The following is a 7,168-nucleotide window of genomic DNA, read 5'->3' as shown; positions in this document are numbered from 1 at the left end:
TAACTCTTACTTGCTGTTTTGCCTTGCATAGTCCCTAAGCTTTTAGTGAAATCAGCATAATGATAATAGCACAGACAGTAGGGCATTGCTCTTGTGAGATTCAAATGGGAATATAAAGAAAAAAATTGGGAAAAAACTTGATCGTTGTATAATCTTAGTAGATGATGAGTGTGTGAATGAAGAAGATAGAGATAGAAAGAAGAAGATCAAAGGTACCGTAAATTTAGATTTCCTCCATATCAGCAAAATTGATGTTTTGGGCCAGATAGTTCTTTGTTCTGTGAGTGAGTGTTCCGTACATTGTAGAATATTTAGCAGCATCCACCAGAAGCCAGTAGCACTGCCCAGTAGTGACAACCAAAAACTTCTCCAGACATTGCCCAATGTCCCCCATGGAGAGGGCAGATTCACCCCCAGTTAAGAACTACTGCATTAACAGATAACTTATATGTCAGAAGCGCTAGACACTCACTATGTATTGCTTGTTTAATATTTTACACCTGTTCAATTTGCAAGCTACAAGCTCACAGACTTAAATTCATCAGAATAAAGTCACATTCCTAATATGTGGCAGTAATAGAGATAAATTTAAGGTTTGACATCAAATTCTGTAAAATTTACTTGTGAAATGTAGCAGAATCAACCCACCCTGAAAGACAACACAAAGGAAGCATACATTCTAGTACATGTTCTATGTGTGCGCGTGTGTGTGTATAACTTTGATTTTAACTTATTCTAATTTATGGAATTTTATGGAAACACATATAAATTATCATTTTGTACCCTAGTTATTGAAAATGTAATTTGTTTAAATATTAAATGAGATACTTACATGTTTAAATCATTTAAGGAATACACAGTATTAAAGTATTAAGCTCCCACTGCTTCTTTTATCTTTGGATTGGTTGAGTTAAGCTTTAGTGGAATGAGGGAATTTATATAGGATTGCATCTATGGATGCAAAATTAGACACTGTAAGAGAAGTAGGATATTTAGCATCTATAAATGGGCTTTGGCTGGTTAGATTCCCTGAAGGATTCCTTAAAACATAAATGATTTCTGCAGAAAATTTATCTTTGCTAATTTCTGGTAACAATTATTGCTGGTCTGCAAAGTCACTGCAGAAAAGAAGGGAAGCAGTATTTTGAAACAGTTTTGACTTGGAGATAGAACTCTGAGTAGTGAATCAGAAAACACGTATTCTAGACCCAGCTATACATGGGTCACAGTATGGTCTTGAATAAATGACTGTAAATCTTTGGGTCTTGGTTTTTTATCTGTATAACAATCTGAGTACATTTTAAATATCTGTAACAGAAATAAATAAATGAACTCTAAAATTGAGTCAATTTTTTAAAATATATTACTTCCAAACTTCTGAAGAAAAGGATAGAAACATTAACTTACACAAGGAGAGTCGTTACAGAAATGTAACATGTGAGTCACTTTCAAACTTGTGAAGCAACTGAAGGATAGAAGATGTACATCTGCAACCTGACTTACAGAGATAATATGGTGTTCTTTGGTCAACATATCTTTCTAGACAGGGACACTTTTTGATTGAAAGTAACATATGATTTACACTTCATTTAGAATCCCTGAGATATTATTTTATCTGTAAATGATATTTTGAGGCCTCCCGCCTACCAATTATTAGAGTCTGGATGTGAACTATCAGATTGCTGCAGGGAACCAGTGAGAATACAGTAAAATCAGGAGACCTGAGGAATCACGTCTCTAAGGAGAAAATGTGAAACATGTCAGCCTTAAACTCTAAAATAATTTTATTTGGGCATAAAATAACTCATTAAATACATTTTCCATCATCTACTGCCTAGTGTGAATAGAGAATTCATGTTTAAATAACTGCTTTAAAGGAAGTTTTGTGTGGCTAAAATGTGAGCCATCCTTATTTCTCATTTATTGCCTCTCACAAGGTGAGGTATAAGGGTATCTTTTTAGCTCATGATATAGGGAAAGTCACTTAAATTTTATGAATGTCAATTATTTTACAAATGTAGATGGTGATACCAACCTCAGAAGCTTGTTGTCAAGTGGGCAAAATTCCTGACAGCTGTCCAGGATGCCAGGGGAGATGGTCAATAAAGTCTACACCTGAGTCTTCCCTTCAACATATAGAAATGGTCAGCAGCAAGGCTTTCTCCTTCCCTCACACAGTATGCAACTTTAGAGAGATGCTATCAGTTTTCTACTATACATAGTAAAATTAATGCTAATGATTAAGTGCCAAAGTTTTTTGGGGGATTTAAAGTAATACAGTTGAACATTTATGTAAATGGACTGTACATAGGTTATTGACATTTCAATGGCTAGAAGGAGAAGAAATGGGTAAAAACAATTTAATAGAAGTTTCTTTACACATTCAAAAAATTGTCTTCCCTTTAAACATTAAAATAAGCATTTAGTGGGTGTGATTGAATCCTTGTTAGGAATATATTCATTTTAATGAAGTCATAGTCTAAAAGGTAGAACTAAAAATTATACATCTGGATCCAGTACCAGGTCTGATGGACCATCTAATATCTCCACGACAGTCTTCAAATCCTTTTACTTTCCTCTTTTTCATCATATACAAAACTACGTAAATATTAAGTACCTGTTAGAGGTTTTACTATGGAAAGTACTTTTCAGAAAACAAAAAACAGGCAGTGATAGTAAAAGTTATTTCAAATACTACCCTGACAACAGTGTTAATTCAGACTAATGTAAATTATATATTTTGATATCAGCTTAATATGCTGTGCTTATACTGAAAACCAAAGGACATTTTAAGAAAAAAGTTTGATTTTTCTCAATTAGTATATCCAAATTATCAGAATGGTTTTCATTCATTTTGCTGGACTTTTTGAACGCTGTTTCAATGGTGGCTCATATTGGTCAGTTCTGAGAAATACTTTGACAATTTTGTCTCCTTTGTTTTTTCTGTCCATTTGTAGAAACTACTCTAATCTTACGCAAGTACTTGCATCAAATTTCTAATTTCCTAGTGTTACCAGCACCAGTCAGATGGATGCGGTGGGGTCCCAGGTTCTTGGTCCACAGACACAAAAGAATTCGAGAGTGGACACATATCAGAAGTTTTAACAGAGGAGGATTTATTAGCAAAGCAAAAGTACACCCCCAAGGGGAGGGGTGGGCAGCCTGGAGGGGAGCACTGCACCCAACTTGTGGTGGTCAGTGGCTAAGGAAGGTCAGGTGCCAGGGATGGATGAGGGTCCTGGAACACTTGCCAGTCGGGGCATTGTCTCCACACTCACGTCAGGAGGGGAAGATTTTTTCCTTACATAGGAATGTCTGGAACTGTCATGGTGGTGATCCCCTGTGGCAGAAGGGAGGTGTCAAAACCACAATGCAAATGAGGGTATAATGAGGCTTCGGGCTACTCTTGGTCAGGGTTGGGGGGAGTGCTGTACCTCTGAAGAGCCACAGCCCGGCAATTAGGATGCTGCACCTGGGGGAGTGACCTTGTTCCCAGCTCACATCTAGCTTCCTGCCTACCTCACGATCTCTTATTTCTTACTGTCTCTCCCTTTTTGCTTTATTATGCTTTCTATCGCTTATTGGCCTTTTGGCTGAGATCAAGTACACTATACTTACTGGAAGATATTCTGATATTTGTCTTTCAAAATGTTGAATGAATCATTTATATTGGCTAAAATATTTTTTGAATTTCAAGAACACTTTTTATTTTTGTGGATTTAATAATATGTTATAGATCTCTGAAGATGTTAATTTTGATTTTAAATTTTTTTCTGTGGATATTTTCTCTTTTCCTTCTCAATTTTTGCTATGTGTATATTTTAATCTCCCCCCTTTTCATGATGACCTCCTCAAAAATCTAGTAATCTATGGCTTTAGAATTTTATATGAGTCATAGAGTAATAGCTGGTCCAAATTTACCCAAGAGTTTTCTGATGTTAAACTGAAAGCCCCTTGTTCCAAAACCACCTCATTTTGGGCAAACCAGGATGGTTAGCAGCCCACTCATAAGGCACAGTGTCAGAGTTTGTATAGTGATAGATTTTCTTTTGGAATAAAATTTCTCCCCACCCCCACAGTTTCTTAGGGTGTTGAGACCTTTTCCCCATTAATTGATTAACCATTTCTCCATCCAAATCCTATCATCTAAAATGTGCTGCAATCTTCCATCTGATATTTCTCACTTTATTTTTTTATCTTATGATAATTAATATTTTTATTCCATTATTATTTTACTCGTATTTAAGTGAAAGAATGATAAATATTTGTGATAAATGATCATTTTTACCTCTACTAAAACAAGCTTTATACGTAAGATATTATTTTATGATAGAGAGAGAAAGATGAGCAAGAGAAAGAGCCTTAAAACACTTTTTAATTTCACTCTCATACTTGGGGATTTCTGAGCAGAATAATGGGAGCTGCAGTGCACATACCTTATAGAAGATGTGGCAAGGGGCTGCCCTATACTAGAGAGCTGGAAGATTGAAAATGACAATAATGGGGGAATTTAAAAATCAAAACTATTAATTTGTACTTGATGGTGTTAAGCAACAAACACTTGCATCTTTCTGAGCCTATGTCACTTGCTGATAACTAACTTTCAGGAAGATTTATTCAGCTATGTTGGACAGTGTGACATCAAGAAGAAAATTTAGCTTCTCAATATTAGAAAAAACTTACAGTTATTCATATATATTTTAAGAGATAAGCAAAGAATATAATTTTAAATACAGCCATGCATCATTTAATGACAAGGATACATTCTGAGAAATGTATCTTTAGGCCCTTTGTGCATTGTGTGAACATCATAGTGTACTTGCACAAACCTATATGGTATAGCCTACTACACACCTAGGTTATATGGTACCAAACCTCATGGTAACCACTAAACAAAAAATCAGAGCAGAACCACAAATCATAAATAAAGAGAAAGTTATCACAGAAAACTGTAAAACTGAAATGGCAGTCAGAAATACAAGGAAAAAAGAAACAAGGGAAACGTAGAACAACAAGAAAATAAGAGAGAAAACGGCAATGTTAGGCCCTCATATATCAGTAATCAGTCTAAAAGTAAATGAATCAAATTCTCCGATCAAAAGACAGTGAGTGGCTGGATGGATTGAAAAAACAACACACAACAATATTCTGCCTCCATGAAACACATCTCAGCTCTAAAGACAAACATAGGCTCAGAGTCAAGGGATGGAAGATGATACTCCAAGCAAATGGCAAGCAAAAGAAAGCAGGTGTAGCCATACTTATATCAGACACTTCAAGATATAAAAGCTAATGAGTGACACAGAGGGACAGTATATAATGGCAATAGGGATATTCCACAAATAGGACATAACACTTATGAATATATATGTACATAACAAAGGAGCATAAAAGTATATAAAGCAATGACTGATCAACTTAAAGGGAGAAATTAACAGCAACATAATAATAGTAGGGGGCCTCAAAACCCCACCTACATTAATGGATAGATCATCCAGATAGAAAGTCAAAAGGAAACAATGGCCTTAAATGAAATACTAGACTAGATGGACCTAATAGATACATATAGAACACTGCATCCAAAACCAGCATAATACACACTCTTCTCAAGTGCAAATGCAACATTCTAAAAGATAGATCATACGTTGGGAAACAAGGCAAGCCTCAATAAATTTAAGAAGATTGAAATCATATCAAGCATCTTTCTGGCCACAATGCTATGAAACTAGAGATCAACTACAGGAGAAATGCTGGGAAAGTCACAAATATGTAGAGACTAAACAACATGCTACTGAACAACCATTGGATCAATGAAGAAATCAAAAGAGAAATCAAAAAAATACCTGGACACAAATGAAAACACAACTCTTATAACATGCAGGAAAAGTGATACTAAAAGGGAAATTTACAACAATACAGGCCTACCTCAACAAACAAGAAAATTCTCACACAGTAATATTAAACTACACCTGAAAAAACTAGAAAAAGAGGAATAAAGCCCAAAGTCAGCAGAAATAGGGAAATAATAAAAATTAGAGCAGAGATACACGAAATAGAGACTAAAGAAACAATAGAAAAGATCACTGAAACTGTGAGTTGGTTCTTTGAGAAAATAAACAAAATTGACAAACCCTTAGCCAGACTCACTAAGTAAAAAAGAGAAAAGGCTCAAATAAATAAAATTAAAAATTATACAGGAGAAATTGCAAAGGATACCACAGAAATACAAAATATTATAAGAGAATACTATGAAAAATCATATGCCAACAAATTGGATAACCTAGAAGAAATGGATAAATTGTTAGAATCATACAAGCTCCCAAAACTGAATCAAGAAGTAGAGAATCTGAATTGACCAATCACAGATAAAAAGATTGAAACTATAACCAAAATCCTCCCAAAAACAAAAGTCCAGGACCAGACAGCTTCTCTGGTGAATTCTACCAATCAAAGAAGATTTAATACCTATCCTCCTAAAACTATTCTGAAAAATTGAAGAAGATGAGATGCTTCATAACTCATTCAATGAGGCCAACATTACTCTGATACCAAATCCAGACAAGGACAATGCATAAAAGGAAAATTTCAGGCCAATATCACTGATGAACATGGATACAAAATTCTTCAACAAAATATTAACGAATCAAATACAGAAATACATTGAAAGGATCAGACACCATGATCAAGTGAGATTTATTCCAAGGATGCAGTGATGGTTCATCATCTCCAAATCATTGTGATACACTACATTAACAAAAAGAGGAATAAAAATCACATGATCATCTCACGAGATGCAGAGAAAGCATTGGACAAAATCACACTTACTTTTATGATAAAAATTCTCAATAAAATGGGTATACAGGGAAAGTATCTCAACATAATAAAGGCCATATGACAAACTCACAGCCAACATCCTACTCAACAGTGAAAAACTGAAAGCCATTCCTCTGAGAACTGAAACAAGATGAAGGTGCCCACTCTAGCCACTCTTATTCAACATAGTACTGGAAGTTTTGGCCAGAGTAATTAGGCAAGAAAAAGAAATAAAAGAGATCTGAATTGGAAAGGAAGTAGTAAAACTCTCAGTGTTTGTGGATGACATGATTCTATATATAGAAAACCCTAACAAATCCATCAGAAAACTGTTAGAAATAATCAACAACTACAA

Source organism: Diceros bicornis, chromosome 3 (genome assembly GCF_020826845.1).
Source record: "Diceros bicornis minor isolate mBicDic1 chromosome 3, mDicBic1.mat.cur, whole genome shotgun sequence".
Taxonomy (NCBI): Eukaryota; Metazoa; Chordata; class Mammalia; order Perissodactyla; family Rhinocerotidae; genus Diceros; species Diceros bicornis.
Note: the sequence above shows the minus strand (reverse complement) of the source record.